Raw genomic sequence first — 26,970 nt, 5'->3', positions numbered from 1 at the left:
CCCAGTGCATTATGGGGTCAATTTGGCAAAAGGGAATGCAGCAGCCTTTTTTCAGGTAGCAACGATTTTAAAACATTTCACCTTTCTACTGCATGGGCAGCCAAGTTTACTGAAAGCCCTTTAAGAGATGTGCACACAAATATATGGTTAAAACAGAACACAATGCTTTCCAGATGATGCACGCGGTGCCTCTGCATGTTTATCAACATAAACAGAAATGATAAGTGAAGCATGTTGGACATGCAGAAATGGTGTGAGGGTGCCCAAATTTAGTGTGAAGAGAGCCAAAGCCCTCGGTGTGCTGGCACAATCAGGACCAGCTGCATTCATGCTCAAGGGTCATGTTTGGTCATGATGCTGGTTTCATCGGATCAGCAAAGTCTAAACATGCAACAACGTATTCCTTTCCATTAGCACAGTTAGAAAATGTCCTCCCAGTCCACCCAGTCCCAGACCATCAATGCAAACTAAGCAACAAGTGATTGCTTAACAACTATGAGCTCATTAACTTATGACCTTCCACATTTCCAATACTGTTCAAAAGTTTGGGGTCAGTATTAATTTTTTTTTTTTTAAATAAATTTTATTCAGCAAGGATGCATTATATTGATCAAAAGTGACAGTAAAGATATTAATAATGTTACAAAAAAAAAAAACATTCAAATGAATGCTATTCTTTTTTAACTTTATATTCATCAAAGACTGCTATTTCTCATAACATGAGAAATGTTTCATGTGTAACAAATCATCATATTAGAATGATTTCTGAAGGATCATGTGACACTGAAGACTGGAGTAATGATGCTGAAAATTCAGCTTTGCATCACTGGAATAACTTACTAATTAAAATGTATTCAAATAGAAAACAGTTATTTTAAACTGTAATAATATTTCACCATCTTGCTGGTGAGCATAAGAGGTTTCTTTAAAAAACATAAAAAAATCTTATTGACCACAAACTTTTGCAGCAAGTAGCAAGCCTGGTTTTAATGTTTTGATGATCAAGAGGGTGATAAAGGGTCAAAAATGACTAAATTATGATAGTTTTGAGGGAAATAAATCTTTATTAGCATTCTAAAATGCAAAAAAATAAATAAAGTTAAGTATGACCATTTTAAAATAATTCATAATCAGGGAAAGAATAATAGTGTGTGTGCCATTAGCTAATTCAATAATTTTACATTTAGCAAACATCTATTACCTGTGATTCATGCTGGTTGCCTCAAAAAAAAGAGAAAAAACCACGGCACACAGGCATTCTGGCTTCACTTTCCTGATTTTAATCCACGCTGAACACGTTTTTCCAGCGTGCTTGTAAAAGCAACAAACAACAAGTGCACCATCACAATTACATCCACCACATGAAAACCTAATCATAGTCCTATTGTTAGTGCACGGGCGATAAGTGACGCTTTAATCTCACATCTAAAGACCTCTATGCACATAAAGCTCTTTCAAGTCAGATGATGGGTAGGAAATGCAGTCCCATGGGGAACAGACTGCAACAACTACCTGTACATCTGGAAGACACATGTTGCACAAACATTCGTCTTAGGGCGTCTACAACATCCCTCTACCGCTGGGAGGCACGTTACAGCGAACCACACCGGCATCGGTAACAAAAGCCCTGCCTCTGAAATCTGGTCCACATTGATCCAGAGCCAAAGCATCGTATTAAATAAGCATTAGATAACAACACAAGGAAAACGCCTTCAGAGACGCGATTCTGGCAGCGGTGGTAAGCACTGCACTGCTGAAGCACATAAAGACCACACAGGGATTGAGAAATCTATCCGAACCATCAATAGTCTAATTCAGGCTTTCATACCGGCGATTCAGAATGCAAGAGCTGCTCGGAATCTGAACACTGTGTGTGCGGCAACATTTTTTTATGGGCTCCTGATGCTTGAAGAAAATTTACAGCTTTCTTTGATGTCTTTGAACTCGGTAGTGAAAATTTGAGCAATGAATCAATAGAGCAGAGCGCATTAAAAATGATGACAACTACTTCAGCAACATGTAGGACACAGGAAAATCAGCAAAAAATGTTTTTTTTAAAATTGTTAAATAGAAATAAAGTCAAAATTAAAATAATTATTTTTAGATTTTGTCAAGAGAATGTAATTGACTGCACAAAACTTGCTGCCACAAGGTGTTGTTATCGCTAAGGTATTCTAAACAGGGTAATAATTAATTATTAAAGGGGTCATGAATTGCATTAGCCTATTTTATAATGTTAACTGGGGTGCACTTATAATGTTAGTATGATTTTTAAATCAAAAACTATCATAATTTAGAAATAAAAGGCATTTTTCCTACCCTGATTTTAGCTCTGTCTGCTGAGAGACTTCAGTGTAAACAACACCCACTGCTTTGATTGGCTGACATATTTGCATATGAAATAGCTAGTATTACACGTGGAACTCCCTTGAAAACCTTTAGCACGTTTTTACTTTTACAGCTCTCAAGGTGAGCGAATCGTGAAAAGTGTTGATTATAGCATTATATTTAGATTGTGGCATGAAAGATTGCAATGATGAGCATTGTAGCCGATCACAGACATGTTGAGCGCATGAATGCAGTGACCTCATCATTGCAACTTGATTTCGGCACTCAAACAAATGCTTTCATCATAACTAACAGTGCAAACACAATGTAAATAAAAGATTTGTTGATTATAACGGGAGTTTTGGCGAGAGTCCAGAACTCAGTCACTGATAAACTCGTGCTGTTTGACTGACAGCTCCAGCGATTGTAAAGGGAGCGTTCTTTGATCGCTTTCTATTTATAATTTGATTGCAGTTTAAATAACAGATTAGCTTCATCCGACTAAGAGAAACAATGTAAAGTTGACCATTTAATCACTAGTTTGATTTACTGACCAAAGTAAATAAAAAAAAAACGGAACAAAAGTAAATAAAACGGAATAATAATAAAAACTACAATAATAACAAGTACACTGGTTCTAAAACGTTTAAAGTGTGTTGCTATGTAGTTGCTAGGGTGTTTCTGGTGGTTCTAGCTGGTTACTTATACTGGCCCATGTCATCAAGTCTCTACGAAAGCTCCGGTCCCACATTCAATGTAAGTATATGGGGTTTATCACAAAAATCAATCAAAAGTCTGATTGCTAAGAAAAAAGTGATAGCTCCAACAATGTGGGCCATCATTCATGTTTCTAAAGCCGGGTGCACACTGTGCGATTTATTATCATCCTTTACGATTGTTGCTTGTCAGACTGTACGAACATGATCATCGCTGTAAGCCATGTCACACTGTAAGATCTCAGTTGTCATTAATGTCAGACTGTACGACAGTCAAGACGTGTTAAAAATGGATGCACACATAAAAACTCGTCCGGAGTTTTACATCATCAATCAATGACGCGTTCGGTGATGGTGAGCTCTATTACACGCGGGATTGAAACAGTGGCTACAAAGAAATCTCTAACATTAATTTTGGTCACGGCTTGAAAAACGAAGACAATTTGACGGTCGTCATAATAGGAGAAGTCACACTGCAGGACTGTGAGTCAAATCTTCTGACACTGCCAGAATTTCGCCGGAGGTAAAATTTGATCGTAACGGTCATTAATCGGCTGTCGGTGAACATGTCAAACTAACGTTCAAAGACTTCAGATTTTAGCCTAGGATCAGAGGATTCTTTTAGGATTTGTAAAATTTGACTCAGATGGCCAAATCGTGGCCAAAATCACAGAGTGTGCACCCGGCTTAACAAAAAATGGATGAGTTGGGGTTAGTGGTTTAACAAACCCCTAACTTTAAGTATGAGGACTAGTAAAAGTGGCAAGCATCATTTGCCAAGGCTTATTGAAATATTTAAATAAAACGTTTATTTAAAAGAAAATTACAGAGACAAAAAGAGAAGTGCAGATGTATCCAGAAGGAGGGAAATGAAAGAGCATTGAAAACACGAGATAATTATGAGCGGATTAAACCTCAAAGAGAAACACATGGGCTTTAAAGAGACTGGGCTCATTCAAGCAGCTGGAATCATACGGATGCAAATTGGAAACTCATTTGAATATACAAAGCCAATGGGAAGGATTTTGTATATTTGTGTGTGTGTGTGTTTGCATGAGTGTGATTGTGTGTGTGAAGGTGATCTCATTCCTTTTCAGATCAATGTTCCACTTCTGACAACTTATAACAGGTTTACACTCATTTCCTCCACTATAAGTTTCTGAAGCTGTGAAAAGATTCAGATTCTGATGGTGAGTCAACGAGCCAGTCGATTAATTGTGCACTCTGAGATCATTCTGGGTTGGGCTGGACTGCAGGCGTCAGCTCTTTTGTGAGCTGTACATACGCCTCACTGCTAAAAGTCACTCCACCCGCCAAACACAAAACTACAGTGAAATCACAATTTAATTGTGGTTTTGAAGGTGGAAACCGCCCTGTCCAGAAGTGCTGCTGACAGATAAACAGCTGAATATGAAAGAACAGTGATTTTTTTTTCTCCAATGTTAAAATATGCAGAGACAAGACAACTATTGTTAACAACTTAATCACAAGTACAGCATTTTTCTGTCACGCACTGGCATTCCATGTTGCAAAGTAATATGTTTACATGATGATAATGAGTAATTAAATATGCATAAGTAGATGTCTTTGGGAATGCCTTACATGACATCACAATGAGATCACATTAAATAGTTTGTTTGCTGGCAACATTAAACATGTTGAGCCATATAAATGCAGCCTTGGTGGACATACTTTATGTAGCTATGTATGTTAAGGGATAGTTCACCCAAAAATGAAAATTAGCCCATGATTTTCTCACCCTGAAGCCATCCTAGGTATATTTTACACAAATACAATTGGAGTTATATTAAAAAAATGTCCTGTCTCCTCCAAGCTTTATAATGAGAGTGAATATCTGGAGAAAATTTGAAGTTCAAAAAAGTGCATCCATCCATTATAAAAGTAATCAACACGGCTCCAGTGGGTTAATAAAGGCCTTCTGAAGTGAAGCCATGCATTTGTAAAGGAAAATACCAATATTTATAACTTTATAAACTATAACACATCGATTTACGGAGGAAGACTAACCCCTGACCTGACGCACGACATAATGACGAACGCAGAAGCTCAGAGGATAGAGCGAAACAAAACACCGGTCGCAAATTAGCCATTTTGAAGAGAAATGTCAGAGGATTTCTACTGTATATAATAGAAGAGTATCTTCAGTTTGTTGCACATCCCTATTTACTTAAACCGCGAGAGGCGTCTAAGCTTATGATACTCCTACATCCTACGTCATGCGTCACGGGTTACTCTTGTGGCGCAAGTTGACTTGCATAGTATGTGTACGGTCGTCTAGCGGAAGCTAGTTATTTTAGATTATAAAGTTATAAATATGGTTATAAACATATTATTATAATACATATAGTCAGTGCCGTCGCAGGTGGGGTGCAAGGCCCTGTGCGAACTTGAAATGCGAGGCCCTGCTCTTTGATATGGATGCTCAATTGCGCATGAATAACAGTCACATGGACGACGTAGCTGTTTTAGTTCTATTGCACGCATAATCTTGCTGCAATACGTTTTTATCAAGTAGAATAATACAGCATAATTATGCACATAGTCTCAGCTATGACTTTTTGCTATTTATTTGAGAGGGAAAAAAATCAACTGTGCAACAACGAGTGGCTTTACATCAAGTCAGCTCAAGAATTTTCGTGTGAATCATAGACTGTAAAAAAATAGGTGTGAATCTATTTTTTTACAGTCTATGGTGTGAATATATACATAGATCCACCTGCTTAACCAACGTGTATCTTAATGGTCCAGTGGTAGAACTTTCGCCAAGCGTGTCAGAAGTTATGAGTTCAAATCCGCACTCAAATAAAAAAAAATTTCTCGTATAGTTCTTTTTCTCATCAAAACCGATTATGTTCATTAGTGGTTGTATATCAAGCAGGGACACGTTTGTGTGCATTATGTTTTGTGATTTCAACAGACCGAATAGAGTATCCGCAACGGATTGAAGCGCGCGTCCGAGTGAAGACAGTGCGGCATGTGCACGAGCCACACGAGCGGCAGCGGGAACGAGCACTTTGATCCCTTGATTTAAAAAACACATTTCAGCGCTAGATCGTCTCTTATTTAAAAAACGAACAAAATGAATGCTCTGCCAGTTAACTGGAGATGTTTTATTTATTTGTAGAATTGGAACATTCGTGCCGCGAGATGTTTTAAAAAGTGGTGGGGACAAAAAAAAAAAAAAGTTTTTGTTCCAAAAAAAACCAAAAAAAAAAAAAAAAAACAGCAGGATTGCGAGGCCCCCTAGTGGCGCGAGGCCCTGTGCGGTTGCACAGTTCGCACAGTCTATGCGACGCCTCTGCATATAGTTATAAACCCTTGGCTTCGCTTCAGAAGGCCTTTATTAACCCCCTGGAGCCATGTGGAGTATTTTTTATCATGGATGGATGCACTTTTTTGCATAATTATTATGCATAATATATGGCTTAAAATTTTCTCCAGCTATTCACTCCCATTATAAAGCTTGGAAGAGCCAGGACATTTTATCATTAATATAACTCGTCTGAAAGAAGAATGTCACATACACCTAGGATGGCTTCAGGGTGAGTAAATCGTGGGCTAATTTTCACTTTTGGGTGAACTAACCCTTTAACTGTAGATGAAACAAAATGAACATTAATGTAAATAACACATGGGATGCTAACTCTAAAACAAACTAGCATCACTAACAACAGCACAAGAACTCAACAACTGGACAAAACAGCCTCCAATTCACATCATTGCTTTCGGCATCCAGTGCGGGCTGAACCACAACATGAACATGAGAGCATGTCATTAAACCAGTCAGTTGTCTCACACGTGGTCACTGGACTTACACCCATCAGCAATGTCATTCATGTTTGTCACATTTGCTGGCGATCCTGTGAGCAGCTGATTATGGGAGATATGGAGCCAGAGTCCAACACTGTTGTCTTGGCATCCTGATACTGACCCCATAAATCCGGCAGAAGTGGGGCTCTCACAGCTGCGTCTGTGCTGATGAGCTTAACATGATGGTGGCAATACTGAGCATCAACAACAACTACATACAACAACATCTGCGGTCCATTCTTAGTACCTCACTTAATACATCTGAGATGATTTGTTAGATGTTGTTAGATCTTCTAATCGTAATAACTGATCATTTGGTTCTTCAAACAAATTTTCAGATTTGATTATCTGGATTTAGTTGTCTGAGATTACTGAGCGTTCTTGAGTTCATTGGAAAGGGCAGATATATCGATACTGGAAACCATGATGAGCAATGCAGTGATTGGCTGGCGGCAATATAAAAAAAAAAAAACATATTAAAAAAAACAACATCACACACCTGACGAAAAACTGTCCTGTTCAAATACTATTTTATTCAGATCCATAGCGCTAAGTATAGAAACAGTAACCGTGATGCTTGCCTTATAAACACTACTAATAAAACATAATAAAATAAAAGTAATCCAGCAATAATTTAGTCAATATGGGTTGATAGGTTATGGGGTCACTGTCAGATTAATCACAGTAAGTATTTCATTTTCAGCAAATTATTCTTTTTGGACACAAAAATGATAAATACATCACAGATTCAGAAGGATAACATTTGCTTAAAGTGAGGAAGTGAGCAGGAAGTTAAATAAAGTGACAGCACAGTGAAGCGAGGTTATGTTGTACATATATATATTCATTAACCTGATTGATTACAAAGACTTAATGCATTAAATCAAGGTTTTGTTTGGTCTTGTTTTTAATGAACTGACTATTCCTGGACTCAAGAGGTTATCAGTGTGTGTGTGTGTGTGTGTGTGTGTGTGTGTGTGTGTGTGTGTGTGTGTGTGTGTGTGTGTGTGTGTGTGTGTGTGTGTGTGTGTGTGTGTGTGTGTGTGTGTGTGTGTGTGTGTGTGTGTGTGTGTGTGTCACAGACGGGGGCTGGTTTCTAGGTAGCTCTTCAAACACTTCAATAATCTCCTTCAGCACAAAGCAACAACGCTTCTCCAAGACACTCCAGGCAAGTCAACTCAGACTTCACTGGCAGAATTCTGTGTTGTTATTTTTTATTTATTTTTTTGCCTGGGGTGATGGCTTACAGACAGACAGTTTCATCGAGCTAAAATACTTGTCAGCTAAAACGCAAATGATTAAAAATTATATGATTGCAATGACTGCTCTGTGCAACAACAAAAAAAATAAATATTCTTGCACACAAAAAGCCAATTGATAAGATTACGTCAACTGATCAATATTCGCAAAAGATTTGACAGTATAAAGTCTAACAGCTCTGTCTTTTTTAAAGATAAATCTTCAAGGAGGTTCACTGCAAACCAAACCATACAAAGATACTGTGTGTGAAAATCACCACCCTGAAAACGGTGAGCAAATTCTCGCGTGCAACCACTCAAAATAGCCAGTGTGAAGTCCAAGTCCCATAAGGTCTTGTTAGTGCTGCTGGCCAACAGTCCAACTAGTCCAACAGACACAACACATCGGGGCCGGGCACCTGATAAATTAAATAATAATCCTGTCATCACATCCTCTTCCCTGAAGGACTGGATTTTCAGCATTATAATGCTCTTGTACAGATGTATCCGGAGCTTATGCCCATGCAAACAGAGGACTGTCATTAAACTTTGTAACATATGAATCATCTCTTTATATTATGCCTGGTAAAAAGTGATTATTTAAGAGAGAAACAGCAGCAGCAATCACTTCAAGAGCAAAATACAACAATACAATTATGAGGCATTCCCAAATACAATTATTAGGCATTCCACTCCTCTTATAGGCTGTTTAATTATACCCTTTAATTATGCATCAATGAAAACAAAGATCACAACAAGCTGTTATTATGACAGAAGTCATAATGTCATGATAGTATATTGCTATCCAGCCCCTTTACAAAAAACGTACTGCATGATACTTTGATAGTACTAACATGTTAAAAATATATAGCCTATGGTAATTGGCTTCGTGTCATGCATTTGAGAATATTCTAATACATTCAGGCTTATTATAGATATGTTATATTAAAAATCTTACCTGTGACATTAAATCTTTAGTCCTGGTCTGCCTTTCTGCATGAGTTTAAAGGGAAGTCAGTCTGGTAACAGTGTGTCATGCAGCAGTTGTCTGACTGGGAGTTATCCTTGTCAGAGCAGGTAAAGCAACCGGTAACTGGTTTGCTCAATTTCGAGGAGCAACACGCCAAAAAAAAGCAGCTGTCAGTAATGAAATCATTTCACTGACTAAGTTAAAACGGAAAAGTTGCGTGTGAATGACAAGCTATTAGTCCAATGCTGAGCCATTCAGTCTCAACGACTTTTCGGTGCAGATTTTTGCTCTGAACTCAGCGCACTCCAGCGGAGCGGACCGAACCAAGCGCACGCGCAGGGGTAAGTGTTAAAGGCTCGGTTTATGAATATTAATTACGTAACATGACGTACACCGGATAGGCCGAACTGATTGGCTGAAAGGGCGCCGTTGGTAGGAGGGCTAAATAGCGAATCCTACCTGTGCATTGCCTGTAATTATAAATATTTAATAACATTACGTAACAGGACGCTACAGGAAAGTTACCAAGCAACAACTGAATAATGAAATTAATATTTATGAGGTAAGCCTTCACCATAGTAAATTCACTTGAGGAGATTTCAACTCTCCATTTCTCGTCTCTTAATGACAGCATCGAGGTGTTTAGCTGAATTAAATTACATTGCGTTCAAATAATTAACTTGTTTATATTGCTTCTGACATATATTACTGTTATTAAAATGTATGATAATAAAAAAGAACGATTTATAAACATAAATCTCTGTGATTTTGAATTTGTGGCGAGGTTTTAGCTAACATTAAACTTATGAAACACTTTTTTTTCATAGTCGTTTAAAAATTCAAATTTAATAATAAAAACATTCCTGTAATTATGCATATCTGTAACTACCTTTTCAATTCAATTACATTTCTCCAACACAGCTGTTGTGCTTTCCATTGAACGTGTGTTTAAATTACTCATGACTCTTGGGGTTTCAAAGATGTCTAAAAGAAAGTAGAACAGCAGCAGCCTCATGGTAATCTCTAGGAGGTGAAAACTGAGACTATGTTTCGGCTACCTTCAGTTTCCTCGAGGGACAGAGCTGTGCCTTCATTTGCAAACCAATTGGCTTCTAGACAGGATATCTATTCACATGTAAAGGATGTCATCTACATGAAACAACAGTTTGATCCTTTCAATTGCCCAGGGCTCATATTACACTGAAAATGCAACAAAAAAAGTAAATAATACATAATCATGTTATATACTGAAGAAAAATAAAAAAAATTAGAGCAACAATTGATTTAAGGTAACTTGATTTGACAATGTGACAACGTATGCATAGCACTCTTTTCCTTTTGTAGCCGGTAAGCTATAATATTTTATTTATTGTATTGTATTTACTCTTTAATGAATAATTCTCATTTTATATATTGACTACAAGCACCATTTGGTAAAAAGGACTTTGTTACATTAAGAAAACAGAAACGTGATTTGTGATTTTCACAAGTAAAAGACAAATGCCCAGCATTGCCAAATTAAAGAATGAGAAAGAATTGAAAGCAATATAATTCATATCAAATAAATGCATTTTAGTCATTTGAGAAGACCCTGATATCAGTGATCCATAGTTAACATTTCATAAAAGGATTTTGTGAGCAAGTTTTCTGCCTTTAATCCATTAATTAGACGTTTTGATCTTATCCAGTAACTTTATACTTGACTTAGTCCGCCCATATAATTAGACATGAAGTGAGGCAGGATTAAAGATGACTTGGGTTCTAATGGTCAGTTTGGTTAGCGAGAGAAGCTCTTCTGCTGTATAGGAGAGCCTCGTCGTCTGGGATTTACATCAGTGCTGCAGTTTAATTTGAGCGTGAGGATTTCAATGAAGGGAAGTTCAGCTGGGGATCAGAACAAAGTGCTTCTCCTGCCCTTCCTGGAATTCTCCGCAAGAACATTCTCGCAACGCGTCCCGGTGAAGGAGAGAGAGAGAGTTAGAAACCCTGCTGGGACCAGACCCCTCTGCCTCTTCATCAATCACTCCACAGGACAGAACAACCGTCTCCTCCTAATGAGACTGACAATACCACACCGCTGTCTGCAGTGTCATGGCTCCTGGCTCGCTCTTATCCAATTAACCATTACAGAAAGCTCAAATCAACATGTCAATTTACAGTCTGAAATGATCAAACTAATGCAACATACAGTACACACTCTTAAGGTCAAAAGAAAAAAAGAATTGTGCATGTCTGTAATTTTGAACAAAAAAAAAAAAAAACTCTATGCTAGTTTACTCCTAAAAAGTCAACAACAACAAAATTTGTATGCATTTTAAATGCACAGCATGATACAAAACTCACAAATAAAAATAAAAAGGACAAGCACTTTGATATTTCCGGCCCAACTTCTAAGAAAACTGCATTTTACTAATGAAAGTCAATAAGGCAAGACTTTGCACTATGGGAGTAATGTTAAAATAGGCTTGTCACTTCAAACTACATCAAATTGTTATAAACTGAACAAAACATTACAGATTTCCATATCACCTCATAATGAATTACTAACTCACACTTGCAACTAAATGTATCCAGCTTTCTCTGCATACATAATGTACACTCATATATAAAAATTCTGACATATATTACCCTTATTAAAATGTATGATAATAAAAAATAACGATTTATAAACATAAATCTCTGTGATTTTGAATTTGTGGCCAGGTTTTAGCAAACCTTAAACTTATGAAACACTTTTTCTTCATATTCACCTGTTCATAGTCGTTTAATAATTCATATTTAATAATAAAAACATTCCTGTAATTATGCATATCTGTAACTAACTTCTTAACTACCTCACATAAACCGACATATATATAAAAAAAAATTGCACTAAAAAATAGTAGCAGATTTCTACATGAAAAGACATTCCTTATAGACTTCCATTGTAAGTGCATTACTGCAAATAATCATTAATCTTTTTTTTGTCAATATTATTATATTTAACCCAGAGCATTCCTTTAAAATAAAAAAAAGTAGAAATAGTTATTGTTCTTAACAAATAATATAAGTAAGAAAATATAGGTATATCCAACCTTACCCGGATACATACAATACACTCAGGTAAAGCGGTATAACTACTATAGAGTAAATCTCAACTGCTTGATTTTTTTTAAAATCATCACAAAATGTAAACTATATTACTGCACAGGTCTATTTATAAAGTTGGATATACAGTTCATGTACATGTACATATCCAACTTTATCCAGGTACATGCAGTATACTCACATAAAGCAATATATATGAAGAGTTCAGATGCAAAAGCCTCTAAATGCCATCTGAAATTTTCTTATAGAATGATCATTTTTATCAAGCTCGTATATTTAAATTCAATAATTTCACTTAAATGGCAATGAAGATTACCTATTAATTGTCATTTAAGTGAAATTACTGAACTTAAATATACGAGCTTGATAAAAATGATCATTCTATAAGAAAATTTCAGATGGCACTTAGAGGCTTTTGCATCTGAACTCTTCATATATACCATAATCTCAACTACTTCATTATTTATAGTATCACAAAAGGTAAACTATATTATTGCCCAGCAGCTCTTTATGTAAAGTTGGATATATCTACCTTTATCCTGAAACAGCATACTTGTGTATAGGGTGATATATATACAGCAAATCTCAACTGCTTGATTGCTTGTCACAAAATGTAAACTTTATTATCGCACAACTCTAATCAGCTTAATACGACTATAAGGAATGAAGAGATTAAGATATTATAAACACCAACATCATGATTTTCTGTAAAGCCGCTTTGAAGCGTATATTGTGAAAAGTGCTATACAAATAAATAAAAAAGCGGGAGAGAAAATCTGGCACAGTCAAAATGAACTGTGGTGATCAGGACAGCCAAAGGAAGATGTTTGCCATCTGTTTAACAAATCGTGACATAAATGCTCTCCACCCCCCTCCCGACTTTCACAGGTGTTTGCCATTAGCCAAGGCCACAAATGCTGCCCAAAGGGAGTGACCTTAAACCCAACAGCTGCCCATTCAGAACCCCAACATAAAACGGACCAGCGGTCAAAGCACGATCTCAACTCTCCACATCTGAGAACCACAGATTGACGACTTCGTGCCCATCCATTCACTGAAAGAGACGGGCTCGGAGGGATTTTCAGTGGCACTCCTTAAGCGTTGGCATTGGATGAATCAAAATATGTTTCCAGGCCTATGAGCGTTGCAGACACTAACTGCTTATTATAAAATCTAAATCCCAAAGCTTAATGATGTGTAAAGGACTTTAATTATTCATATAGTGGTACACCACATCCTAAGAACAGACTATATATAAAGTGTTGTTTTCATGCTGCATTTTTTAGCGGATTTAAACACACACACACACACACACACACACACACACTCACACCTCTTTGATGTCTGAGTGAGTTTTCATAAGAACACAGAAGATTTAAGGAGTCTAAGACAATAGCTTCACAGTGGCCAGGCATCGTAGGAGGAAGATCATGGAGTAACAGCTGATTCTGACATATTTAACGCTTCTCTTTTAGTTTCACGCCAATTGGCTCGCTCCTCTCTCCTTCTTTCTTTCTCTAAAACCTCTCCAGGAGTAATCTGGGCAGAAAAACCAAACTCTAAATGCTCCTCTACTCTAATCCACAGCTTCACGCTCACTGTGGGGGGAGTGGTGGGTTTATCTGTGGTTAAAGCACTATGATTACTGTTAAGAGTTCAGTGATCTATACTTAACAGGTATGTAACTTTCAATGTTAAAATACCTTCTCCTATCCCACTTTACTGTGCCGACACAGTGTGGCTCTTTTGACAATAAACAATTCTATGTGAATGATTACATTTCTAAGCTATTTTACTTACAAAGATTGCCCCCTGGTGGACGAAAATGCATAGCAACACCCTGGCAACCACTCACCGCACCTCAGCAACAGCCGAAGAAACTGTAAAAACAAGTAATTTTTTTACAATTCTGTTCGGTGATGTGATATATGGTGTACATATGTGACCCTTGATCACAAAACCAGTCACAAGTCGCACGGGTATATTTGTGGCAATAGCCAACAATACATTGTATGGGTCAAAATTATCGATTTTTCTTTTATGCCCAAAATCATTAGGATATTAAGTAAAGATCATGTTCCATGAACATATTTTGTAAATTTCCTACCGTAAATATATAAAGCATTTATTTGTGAGAGTGATACAGCACAATCGCAAACATAAAAATTTAAAGGCGATTTTCTCAATGTTTTGATTTTTTTGCACCCTCAGATTCCAGATTTTCATATATTTAATAGTTGTATCTCGGCCAAATACTGTCCTATCCTAAGCTTTCAGTTGATGTATAAATCTCAATTTAAAAAAAATGGACCCATGTGACTGGTTTTGTGGTCCAGGGTCACATACTGCATACATGCTAAATACATTTTGCACTTCTGGATATTTGTACTAAATACTTCAACAATGTGCATATCTGTTAACCTTATTCTAGAAGTGTAAAAGAGTCCAGATCTCATGGAGTCTCTGGGATTGTGGTGTTGAAGATGTTCTTGCCCTCAACCGGACGCCACTCCACAATGGATGACAGACAAGCGTACGGTCATGCGAACATCCCTGAGCAAAGCTTCCTCTATTTCCTCTTAAAGTCATGAACCGCTTGATGAACTGCCTGTCCTGCGACAAAACACAAACATACATTCTTCCAAGTCCGTAAGAGTGTCTACAAACTAGAAAAAAATCCCAGGCTACATTAAATACCAGTTCACTTGCAACGAGGATAAGCATGGATTGTGCTGACCACAGTTTGTTTTGTGCACTGAGAAAGAGATGATTAGAAACTAGTTAACTTTCCTATTTAGCCCATGACACATAATAATTTTGAATATTACTGGACCAATACTGGACCAATTACTAATTTTAAGTCATATTTTAAGGGTGAGTCTCACAACTTCACAAAATCTGGGTACTGAATCATGATGAGCAAAATAAGTCGAGAACCACTGCTAAAGACCATTTCTGCTCTAGCACAATAGAAACTTTAGCCTGTGTCTACAGTGAGACTGTTTGAATATATTAATTTCCTCTGATTAAAGCCCCTGTCAGCACCACAGCAGTCTCCGCCACAGACTATTTTTCATCTAAGTGTTTTGATTATTATTTCATGCAGTGCCCCACTGCCCTGGAAGAATTTCTGGCTCTGGCTCTCGGCGATTGTGCGTGTGATCCCGTCAGGAGTCGGCGTAGACTTGTGAGCAGAGCTTCAAACAGCATACATTCCCCTCTTCGCTCCGCTTTGAATCCGAGCGGGAGGGGCTCGAGTTGCCAAGCAGAAAAATCCAAACAGCGTGTCCTTTCCTCACCCCCTCCACCACCCGCTGCTGCAGTGCCAACTTATCAAGCTCACATCTCTAGACTATCACACATCCACATCATAATCGCACAGTATTAAGGATGATAACGATAAATGTTTAAGTTTAGTCCACACCACAACTATGGCCCTGTCCCAAATGGCAAATGTGGACTTACAATGGCTGCCGTGTGTATGTGTCCGACTGTCCTTTAAAGCGTTAGTTCACCCAAAAGTGAAAATTATCCCATAATTTACTCACCCTCAAGCCATCATAGGTGTATATGACTTTTTTCTTCTTTTAGCCAAACACAATCTGAGTTATATAAAAAAATATCCTGGCTCATCCAAGCTTTATAATGGGAGTGAATAGCATAGATTTTGTAACCCAAAGAAACGCATCCAACCATCATAAAAATCCATACGGCTCCAGACGGTTGATAAAGGCCTTCTGAAACGAAGCGATGCGTTTTTGTGAGAAAAATATCTATATTTATAACTTTATAAACTATAATCACTGGATTCCGGTAACAGCCGTATATGAGTCTAATGACCTCTGACCTATAGAGGGTATGTGCGTGACGTCACCGTCAGCCGGAGTGACTGCGGTTACGCCCACTGAGTGGCACAAAGACTCACATTTTCGCAGTTTCCCCTATGAAATCCAATCATAAACGGGCCTTTGGTCTAATATTTGGAAACAACCAGCATGAGGCTTCACATAGGTAAGTGGTTTATTGGGAAGTGTTTCAACAGCATCTGGCATTCATGAGTCACCGCTAAAATATTAGAAGTCGAGATGTTAATGGTGTTATATGGTTCTTATGCACTTTGATGAGATGAAATAGCCAAACCCATGTGCTTTAATCCCAATCTGCTTGTGTTTGTGTGCTTCAGAAAGACTGAACAGCTGTGGCTTATGAGGGAAGCTGAGATAACCTCTGAAAAATAACCCAAACACTTCACCACTCTTTTAACTTGTTAAGACCTGTAGCTCCCACAGTCTTCATAAGAGCTCCGTGGGCATCAGTAGGGGGAACATATCATATCAACAGCACTGTTGATTATATAAGAGCGAATAACTAAGATATCAGTCGACAAAACCTAAGCCATCAAGGTAGGCTAACAACAAATGCAATAAAAGGCTTGTTTTGCAGTCTTATATCCGAGGAAATACCTTAGCAAATGTAACGGATGTAGGCCAGTAAGAGCTGTGCATGCAAACCTCACTCCCGGTCCAGAGACCCCGGTTCGAGTCGAGACCGGTTACACAAGCATCAATAATAAAACCTTAGGTTTGTGGTTTGGTCCCAAAGAGTGAAATGAATGTTTTATGTAACTGAATGATATAAGATCTTAGATATACGAATCACAATGAGAAGTATTGCCAGGTCATCTGTGATGCTTTATTCTGTATGTTGTTTGGATGTCCTTGGAGAGTGTCCAAAACACAAGGCAGGACAGATTTTGATAATGGGGTGTAAAGCTTTTCACACTGTGATGGATACATGGAATATTACGCCTGCCAAGAATGGACAGATTATAGTATATGAGCAACCTCCTGAAATGCAGGCGTGATAAACAGCCAAAGACAGAATGATGTGCTGCAGTGCTGTAAAATCTCAAGGTATAGGCCACAGCACAGAAAATGGAGGGGAAAACAAGCCTCCTCTTACACTAAGCATTGTAGTCTACAGCAGATAAACCTGAAAAATGGAGTAAAAAATGACTGCGATATGTCACAGTTTTACGATATTACGATATCGTGACCCACATATTAATATAATATTGTATCATCAGGCTGCTGCTGATTCCCACACCTAACATTTGTGGTATGGACTATTGGACTATAATATGCATCTGGATCTGGAATTATGCTAAATCCTATTTATTGTTTTGATGCACCTGAGAGAAACTAAAAATGTTCAGAAAGAGCCCAATATCAAGTGAAATGTGTTTGTGTGTGTGCAACTGGGGTTTGATGTGCAAGTGCGCCGTTTGTGGCAAGGAGAAGCATTACAACAACCTCACTGCAGCGCTTCATAAAGGTGTGAACAATCCTAAAATCAGAACATGCTCAGAAGGGCGTTTAAAAATAGATCACCACCTGTCTTCACTCTGAGACTAATTCACAGAAACAATGAGTCTCCACAGTCTATGCTACATGTGCCAAGAGAAATTAATTGCTTATAATTAATCTTTTACAGAAACATGCTACAGCTAGAGAATTTAATTCAATTAATTGTTCATAATAATTAAATGTAAGTATATGATTGTTATGCTGGAAAATTAGAGCAAATCACAACAGAAATTCACAACAACAGACAAAAAAACATAGCATACAAACATACAACCCTTATAATAACATAAAATACCATGAAAATATAATAAATATAAATGTATTATATTTTAATACATACACATATATAATACAGTATATATGCATAGCAATGATATGTATATATATAGCAATGACATATTGAAGGGCACAGGTAAAGGTTTTAAGTTCACTTAAATTAGAAGTTTTTATATAATTTAAAGCCTAATGAATGTTAAAAAATGTAAGCTTTCAATTATACTATAATGCTAAAATTGAGGGGGGAAAAATCAATTTCATAGAGACATCAGTAGCAGTATTGGTATCGGTGATGCCTTCTTTCATAAAAAGATGCCATTAAACAAATATTCAAAATATAAGCTACTTTATGTTGTTTCTACATTCATTTGGAGAATAAATGTGAAATTATTACAATATAAAAACAGATAAAAAAAATGTATATTATTTTTTATTAATTGTGGTTAATCGCGATTAATTACAGAAAAAAATAATTTTATTGATTGACAGCACATATATATTTATATACAGTATATATATATCCTGAATATATGCAAATTTAATTCTATATTATTATAATGACTGCAACATATATAGTATTCAGGACTGAAAAACTCGCTTGAGGTCACGCTTAGGCCACACATAACACATTTTGCAAACGGAGGAAGCAAGGACAGGGTCGTCCAAGTCAGAGCACGTGACGAAGACATAACAGCATCTCTTTATATCTGGAGGCCCAGGGATGCTTTGTTTTACACTTTCCATTTTCTGAGGGCTTTATAACTGTGCTCATTCCTTCTCTAACAGGCAGCCCGTCCTTGACACCACTGCAACGCTTTTGTGAGGTTTTCTTGCCCCGCTACAGTCACACCCCCGTCCTGCTCCTGCTCGTTCACTGGCTGGCTGTGGAGGCTCCAGCCAACGGCAAGTTAGGAAACATCTTTAAAATGTGCATGCTGGAGTAGGTTTTAATGCCTTATAGCCAGTCTCTTGCTCTCTCCGTCTGCCTCTCTAGGTGTTTGCTTTATAACATGACCTACATTTTTCTGCTCGAGTGAAGCTCAGAGATCCGTCACAGTTCGACATCACAGCGCCGCGACTCTCAGTGAGCTAAACTGCACAATGAGCAGGAACAACACATTGAGCTGAGAGTGATCGGGAGTGCAACCGCTGCATGGCAACAACGCGAAAAATCCCCTACTAAAAATAGTGGCATATCGCAGGCTGGCAGCTCTGACTGCGCAGCCAATAACCTTTCACCCCTGGGGTGCTGGCACAGGGAGGGCGGATCTGGGCCGTCACCGTCATGTTTGGGTGACTGACTCTCATCCAGATGTCTGCGCTGAACCGATGGGGTCGAATTCATGTTCGGCATAGCAACGGGGCCTTCGGACTGGCCAAAGCGCGCAAAAATGCCAACCTTGCAAAGTGAATTTACTCAGGGAACGTGCTCGAATAGTAACGTTTGAGGATGTCCGCTCACAAAAAGTTCACCCCCTTTCGGAGGACGGACAGGTCACTTTAAATTCGCCTGAGCGGTCGTAGCCATTGGCCACACTGCCTTCCAAACTGTCTCCTCAATTTGCCTCACTCGGCTGATTTCTTTGAACACTGCCCTTCTTTCTATCCCATGAGGCTTTCAGGAGAGCTGCAGGAGTCAGTTTGTGTCCAACACGCCCATCAGTCAAAGGATTACTCTGGAGGGACTCTTGTTGTCCTTTAAGTGGAAAATAGATGAATTTAAAAGAAACATAAACCATTTTGACCAGCACATTACATGCATGCTACTGTACATTACTCGTTACTCAATGAAACATGAACTGAGTGATGTTTGAATGTTTAAATACTTTCTCCTATGCCTGTGTAGAGTGCAGTCTGTACTATATACAGCGTGTGTATGTTTGTGTATGTATATGTAGATATAGGTCTTTATCCATCCATCCATCCATCCACGTAAATTACCCAAACATTCAGGACTGAAATGATCATGTGTGCATTCAGGGTGTAGAATCACAGTTTAACAACAATAACAAACCATTTAAAAAATGTAAAATATATATTTAAAAAATGAGTATATACACATTTCCGTGCTGAATACTTTTTATATATAATTATATATTGTTAATGGCTATGCATCAGGTGTTCCACAATCATCTGTAGAGAAGTTCCAGCAAGCTTTAGCTAATGTTGGGGTGAAAACTCACAGCTTCAAACCTCCAGTTACCCAAACAGACAGAGTTAAGTGCAGGTTTTGAAGCACAGCGCTGTCCTTCAGGAGTTAATGCTCTAGAGGACGTGGGAAAAGCCTTTGAAAGCCACTAATCTTCTAAACTCTACACCACACACATCCATCAGCTGATCCCCTAAAACAGCATTTAGACAACAGAGCCTGCACCGAGCTTTTGTCTCTAGTATTTCACACCAGATTATTGACTATGGAAAAGATGCTTCTCAGTTCTTACATTATTAAAAGTAAACCTGCAGCCAAATATTCATTGAAACATCATTCAACATCTAATCTGATTTCTGACTTGTGATGCAGGCCGAATCATAATCACGCCGTGTTCGTCATTTTCCTGTTATCACTGTAAAGCTGCTTTGAATAAATCTGTATTTTACAAAGCGCTATATAAATAAAGGTGACTTGACATGTCACATTATGTTCAGTTAGTTTCACTATCATGGACTTTTAGTTAGTTTTCATCATGTGTTCCTTTGTTCAGTTTTCCCGCTCCTCATTATTAGTTCATATGTGTCAGCTATGTTCTATTAATCATCCTCATTTGTGTTTACTATAAGTTGGTCCCTCACATTCATTCTCTGTCTGATCACCGTTACCCTGCTTGTTTGCCTTCCTTGTGGATATTTATCATTAAATGTCATGTTGGAACTTGATTCTTCTGTCTTCCTGAACCCACACGTGACAACATGACTTTAAAACACTGAAGTTCAGAACAAAGAAAGATGCATTGATCATAACTTAGTGGACAATTTCATTGCTCAAAGGTTGCTTTTTCATATCTCAGGAGACTTCTCATTTGGTTTAAGTATCAACACTGTCTCAAACGTTTCCTCAAACTTCCTTAAACACAATTGTTGGCCTACAGTAATAGTCCATAACTATAAAATAATTGTGGATAGCAATAGCTCAGAGATTTGGACTTGTGAAATGTTGAGGCCTTACTGAGATCTCCTAAAGTCTAGAGGAGATAACAGGCTCTTTTTTCAGGAGAAAACCGTCTGTATTTAATCTGACCTACAGGGAAATAATTTAACACTTCAATCAGCAATACGACTGAATATACATGTAAGTTAGTCAAGGCAAGTGATTTTATGCTGAGTGCACACCAACCACATAAAAAATTAATCTCAAAGCATTGATAGTCATGTATGTTATGACAGTCTCTAAGAGGATCCCATATGTCTGTGTGAATCCGATCTTATTTAGGAGGTGTGAAGGTCATCACGCCAGTTTAAAAGATTAAGACGATCGCTCAGTATCAGCAAATATGTTTTAAATCTGTTGATTGAGGTTTAGCTAGCCTATACTGTAAATATTAACTTTATCTCTTGATCTCCACAGTGTTGACATATTTAATTTGATGTGAATGAAAACAAGGCTGCTTTTTTTCAAAGACATTTTCAACGTTTTGCTGGCTTTGATCACCATCAAACATACACAAGAGTAAAACCCTTAGAAGAAAAACCAGACAGTTCCAGATCTGCCTCTCGCAGCCTCGTTTGCATTTATTTTAAAGGGATAGTTCATCTAAAAAATGAAAATTCTGTAATCATTTACTGATCCTCATGATATTCCAAACCTGTATGAATTTCTTTCTTGAACAAACCACTACGCAAAATATTTTTAAAGAACGTTGGGGTTCAAACTACACTGAACCATATTGACATTCATTGATTGTATGGACAACAACAAAACATTACATTTTCATACAAAATATGACAATATTTTTCAAACCATCAACGTGTGTGTGTGCGTGTGTGTGTGTTTAAACTTTAAAGGAAGAAGGCTTATATAAATAAATAAATAAACAAACAAATGGAAGAGACAAACATACATGCATTAAAGGTAGAGGGAATAAATAATTAAAGGTAGAATGAATGAATGAATGAACGAACGAACAAATGGTAGAGGGATCTAACATACATAAAAGGTAGAGGGAATAAATAAATAAAGGTAGAATGAATGAATGAATGAATGAATGAATGAATGAATGAATGAATGAATGATTGAATAAATGAATGAATGAATGGTAGAGGGAACAAACATACACACATAAAAGTTACAGGGAATAAATAAATAAATAAATAAAGGTAGAATGAATGAAGAAATCCACCATGACCATGTTGTGAACTTTATCCCAAAGATTTGTGAGTTTTCATCATTTTCTTTGTTTAAAACAACATCTTCCACCACCATCACATGAACAACTGGGAAAATGGGTAGAAAAGCAGATTTCATCCATCTCTAACCGATCATTTACTTTCTATACGAGGTTTCCTGGATCAGCGTGAGCTGTTTTCATACTGTCCGATTCCTATAGAGCTGGTTCAGATTACTCACTCTCTCTCTCTCTCTCTCTCTCTCTCTCTCTCTCTCTCTCTCTCTCTCTCTCTCTCTCTCTCTCTCTTGCACACGGGAGACTAAAGGTGTATTTATTGTTCTTCAGAAAGTATGGCAAATATTTGTGCAATTCTCTTCATAACCTTTGTGGGGTTTAGGTGTTCTTTTCTTTTTGGATCGCTCATAAGCCTTCATATTTCAATAACAGCGCAGCGGCACAGCGTGAGTCTCAGCAGAATGAATTCCAGCGCTCCTTCTGTGCCGACACCGTCCAACCCTCCAGGGCACAAGCATCCTTCTGACATGAGAGTGATTACAAACTCATTAAACTGAGCCGAGAGCGAGAGACGCAGCCCGAGTGTTGACCGAGGTCTGTCACTGACACCCTGGCACTGACGCTGACGCCTTTATCTCCAACAACCCTCTTGAGCGGGCAAACGTTACGCTTCCCTCGAGGCTCCACTCTGGCTGTGGGGTAAAGTACTTTTGCGCGCCCTTGTAGTTAGTGCTAAGCTACGCACCTTCGCTTTAAGAATCTCTTTATTATGCACGAAGCAACCCACATTCTTTCCTATAGCACATCCTGGCTGGGAAAGGGATGAGACGGGGATAGAGGCAACTTTGATTTAGACTGAGTTGAAAATATTCACTGCCTCCAGTGGTACGGGCCGCTCTGCTCTGAATGTCTAATTAGACAATGTGAGGTTAAAGACTGCTCCAGTTATACTCCACAAACAAACTCTTTCTCTCCTCACCTCTGATCTCTACTGTTAGCTTTTCTTGATCTGTCTATATCCCCTTTGTTCTGTTTCTTTAAGGAAAACATTGATACTCCTGTTGCTCTATAGGGTCAGTTCAGCCAAAAATGCCATTGTTTACTCACCTTCATGTCGTTCCAAACCCATAAGACTTTCGTTCATCTTCGAAACACAAATGAAGATATTTTTAATGAAATCTGAGAGCTTTCTGTCCCTCTATTGACAGCTACACAACTACCACTTTGACACTTCAAAAAGTTCATAAAGAGATCGTAAAACTAATCCATATGAATTAAGTCCGGTTTAGTCCAAATTTTCTGAAGAGACTCGATCGCTTAATATGATGAACAGATTGAATTCAGGCTTTTATTTACATATAAACATTGATCAGCAAACATAAACAGAAGCTTAATTCGGAAGCTTAAACGTGCTGCGTAACACAAGACCTCATTGGTTCTTGCAGAAGCTCAAACGTGCTGCGTAACACAGGAATGAACCTCATTGGTTCTCACAAGTCAAGCGAACATGCTTGAGCTTCTCTTTACCATATCTGATGTGTGCATTGATTAAGTTTAAATGTGAATAAAAGCCTAAATACATTCTGTTCATCATATAAAGCGATCAAAACTAAACTGCTCAATTCATTTGATTTAGTTTTACGATCTCTTTATGAACTTTCTGAAGTGTCAAAGTGGTAGTTGCGTAGCTGTCAATGGAGGGACAGAAAGCTCTCCGATTTCATTAAATATATCTTAATTTGTGTTCTGAATGATGAATGAAAGTCTTACAGGTTTAGAACGACATGAGGGTGAGTAAATTATGACAGAATGTTAATTTTTTTAGTGAACTAACTTTTTTCAGTATGCTGGGAATCGTACCAGAACACCCTAGCAACCGCCCAGAACACGTTAGCATTGCACCTGAGAGAATTGCACAGGCGAACATCAACTTTTTCTTCAGAGACTATAAGAATCTAGTCTATTCTTGTCCTCCTCCTATCCTCATCTGGCTTCTTACATCCCATATTGCCTAATATAAATGCCCCATTTTTGCAAATCCACCTGTCCTTCAAAGTTTCCAGCATCCTCTGCTCTAGATTTCCTATAGTAGCCAAACATAAACCAATCCCCAGCTAAAAACGCAGAGGCGCAGGTTCCTCCGGACCACTGCCAGACCTCACCCACATGTTTGGCCTATATAATAGGTTCGCCAACTGCACAAATCCACACACCCCCTTTCATAAGGCCAGAAAGATATAGATTAGTGGTAAGCGCTCCTTTTAATATAGGTTAGCAGAATTATATTCAGGGAGACCTTTTCACCCCTACAGCGGCATAACCCAGATTGCACATTCAGAGCTGCTCTTTCTCTCCCCTTCAGCGTAATCCTGTGATTACACTTATGATCTGTAAAGAGGATAATGGGCTAAGATTTTGGCTCCGTGGCTCCCCAAGCTGAGGAGTGAGTCATAACGTATTAGACGTTAAGTGGTATTATTGCTTTCACATGACACTGTTTTACATATCTGAGAGGGAGACTTTAAATATTTATGTTATAGCAGAGGGTTTACCGTATCATAAAAGTCTAGAAAAATATCTAGGAGAAACATAAGGTCTAGTTGCATGTTTCATAAAGTTCAACTGGGCTGATGCAGAACATTTCAGATGCATGGATCCAGCAAAACAACCTCCAGATATTTTTTTAAAAATATGTGGAAAAAAGTATGTCCACTTTTAGTTTATCATGAGTTACTTAAAACTCACAGATGGGAATTGTGCTTAAAATTATATTTCCAGGACCAAACAGTAGTGCATGCAAGGCAGCCAAAGAATAGTTTAGATATAGTTACACAATTAACTAACTATTAACTATGATTTTTGCCTCAATAAACTCCTAATTTTTGCTTATTAATATATTGCTTATATGGGCATTAATATGTGCTTTATAAGTAGGCTATAAACCCCCAATAATCTAGTAATATGCATGGCAAATAATCAATAGGTAGAATTTGTAATTTTACATTTGGATTTTCAATGTCTCCCTTTGACTATATGTGCTGGAGCCTGCCCAATTTACACATCTATATTTTTATATTTATATATTTGTATTTCTCAAAAAAATTATAGTAGCTACACATACGTCTAATATGTAGCCTTTATATATAAGATAATAAGATCTATATATATAAGATAAAGTTATTAGCAGAAGCTTAATAACCAGGCTCAGAGGAAAATCAGTACAGTGTGCCATAATAAACATTAACGCTGAAAAGTGCGTGCGGATGAAATTTGAACACGCCCAAGTCTCCGCACAAGAGCAACTGAACATTCCCACGCGTTTCAATGTCCAAACACTGCATACATCAAGTTACACTTTCACTCTAGCACACTAACATAATGAATTATATTATTATACAATGAATTATCACAACAATTAACGTGATGAGGTGACCCCATTAATGTACCTGATCCTGCGCGTGAATCTGGGGCGAGGACACTTTACATCTCCAAACACTGCCAACCGCACTGAGATCTTTGATGAGATCTTATACAGCATTAGGCTGTACAATGCATAAAAATAAACGTTTGTATATATAAAAAAATATAGTTAAAAACAGAACAGCGACAAAACAGAAGAAATGTCAATACGCATCAGTGTGTCTATAGCCTACACAGAATAAAAATGTTTAGTCGTTCACAAATTCAGAAATAACGCACGCAAAGAAATAAAGCTTTACATTTGTGCAACACAGCACGTGCGTAAATAACAGCGCATAATAGACCGCAGTAAGTGAATAACAGTCGCGGAATTCATTCTCGGATGTGTTTGTTTTGCATTGCAGACCATGTGCAGCATGCAAACACAGCATCTCCTCAACGAAACACCGGATCAATGCCGCTGTTCAGTCTAACCCCCTCACAATCACAACATCTGGACCGTTTAATACCTGAGAGGATGCTGGAGTCTCTCCCATCCACGTGCGTCCCGCTGCATCATCTCACGCGCATCTCCCGAGCATCTTTACTCCTTCATTGAGCTGCATGACTGTCTTCTGCTCATTGATTTCCAAATCATCATCATCCTCGGCTGTTCTTCAACACACACCCCTGTGTTTACACAGCAGCCTCCTCTATACGTCCCCCATCTGAAAGGGCTGTAGTTATTTTATCCTGCCTTGATCTACACACAGCGACCAAACCAATCACAATTCAGCCACATTTCTGCTTTAACCCGTTCAGTGCCACAGTACTGGAAACACTAACACATCTATCAATATGTAATATTTATTTAAAAAAAAACATTTTATTCTATATTTATATAAATGTAAAATATGTCAATAAAATAAAGAACAATATAATACAAGTAAGCGTATATATATATATATATATATATATATATATAAATTCACAAACATATTTAAAGGCTAATGTTCTGTGTGATCCTTATATATATATATATATATATATATATATATATATAGCCTATATATATATATATATATATATATTTATATATATATATATATATATATATATATATATATATATATATATATATATGTTCTTGATCCAGTACTAATATCCCAGTACCGTTATCTGGCATTTCGAGGGTTAAACCGCAGCTGTAATCCGTAAAGCCTGGTTGGAGATTATGAATCGGGTAAATCACAGTTTCCCATTCAATTCCCCTGTATGGGTTTGATTTGTTAATGCTTTCCATCCTCAATATAGGCCTGAAATCATGCTCACAAAATCAAAAGCTGTTGATGAGTCATAATACCACAAACTGATCATGTAGCTAAAAGAATATCAAAATATTATAATGGTACAATGAAATGA

The 26,970-nt window shown here is 37.6% G+C and overlaps 1 protein-coding gene across 2 annotated transcripts in view; it reads right to left on the bottom strand.

The window, feature by feature from the left end:
• Positions 1-26,279, bottom strand: part of ccdc120a (coiled-coil domain containing 120a) — a 47,323-nt gene extending 21,044 nt beyond the window's left edge. Inside the window, exon 1 of one of the 2 annotated variants that reach the window (XM_079897181.1) lies at positions 26,079-26,279. The gene's annotated coding sequence lies outside the window, so the exon portion shown is untranslated. Of the gene's footprint in view, positions 1-9,071; positions 9,421-26,078 lie in introns of those variants that run through there. The other variant, XM_079897180.1, reaches the window with a different exon arrangement.
• Between the last annotated feature and the right edge of the window lie 691 nt (positions 26,280-26,970).

Source organism: Squalius cephalus, assembly GCF_949319135.1.
Source record: "Squalius cephalus genome assembly, chromosome: 16".
Taxonomy (NCBI): Eukaryota; Metazoa; Chordata; class Actinopteri; order Cypriniformes; family Leuciscidae; genus Squalius; species Squalius cephalus.
Note: the sequence above shows the minus strand (reverse complement) of the source record. Positions and strands in the feature narration are given on the sequence as shown.